Genomic DNA, 959 nt, shown 5'->3' with positions numbered 1-959 from the left:
AAGCAGCAAGAAAAGGAAACTGTGATGTTGTAGAATTACTGCTGAAGAAAGGAGCTGATCCTTCACATTCAAACAATGCAAGTTATTATTCATTTTATCATCATTGAAATTTTTATTGTTATTATGTAGCTACATGTACACATGTATCTTATAATCAGAAATTTATGTTACTAGCCATTGCCTTAGTTAGAAGTGCTAAGTAGTGTAAAAGTATTTATAATTTTTTTCATCACCTTGCATGCATACTGAGTTCTTGTTAAGACTAATAAAGGTTCTCTTTTGCTGTTAAAGCTCCCATGTGTAAGCTGCCATTTTGTTTGCTGTGGTTATACCCACTTTATGTAAAATTTGTGGGAGGACTAGTAAAACATTTCTCCGATATAATATGTATGTGTATATAATATATGCGCCCTAGGTCATAAAAATGCAATCACCAAACTTTGTATTTAGTTTCATTAATAACGTCAGTAGAGAAATGAGGAAGTGACATAATTTTTAAAATTCTTTTCAGTAAACAATTCAATCACTATCAAGAGGCTCAAGAATTAATTAGTTATTAAAGGTACATGTACCACATGTACTTTAACCCAAGAAGACCACTGCAGTGATCTAAGCCACCCACAACTATCCAATTATGGTGCAATACGAGTTTATTATGATATCATTATCTTGTTATTATAGTATGGAAATACTGCTCTTATTGTAGCAGCAGAGGAAGGACATTATGACATTGTACAGCTGCTATTAAATAATGGAGCTGATCAAAGCACTGCAAATTATGTGAGTATCATGTAATTAATGGACCATAAACCTTCTTTTATTAAATTCCCTTCTTAACTGTCAGTTTTGAATGAGAAAACTGTAACAGATGCAATACGTGTAGTTGTAACTAGAGCTTCATGTAGGTTTGCTATGTACATGTACATGTATACAACTTCACCCATGACATCACTTACAAC

At 32.5% G+C, this 959-nt stretch overlaps 1 long non-coding RNA gene across 1 annotated transcript in view; it reads left to right on the top strand.

Annotated features, from left to right (window-relative positions):
- Positions 1-684: 684 nt before the first annotated feature.
- Positions 685-959, top strand: part of LOC105315192 (uncharacterized) — a 1843-nt gene continuing 1568 nt past the window's right edge. The window contains exon 1 of the long non-coding RNA XR_002188592.1: positions 685-780. This is a non-coding gene — a long non-coding RNA (uncharacterized LOC105315192). The remainder of the gene's footprint in view (positions 781-959) is intronic.

Source organism: Amphimedon queenslandica, unplaced genomic scaffold, assembly GCF_000090795.2.
Source record: "Amphimedon queenslandica unplaced genomic scaffold, v1.1 AMPQUscaffold_11542, whole genome shotgun sequence".
NCBI classification, from domain to species: Eukaryota; Metazoa; Porifera; class Demospongiae; order Haplosclerida; family Niphatidae; genus Amphimedon; species Amphimedon queenslandica.
The sequence above is the reverse complement of the archived record's forward strand: the minus strand, read 5'-3'. Positions and strand labels throughout refer to the sequence as shown.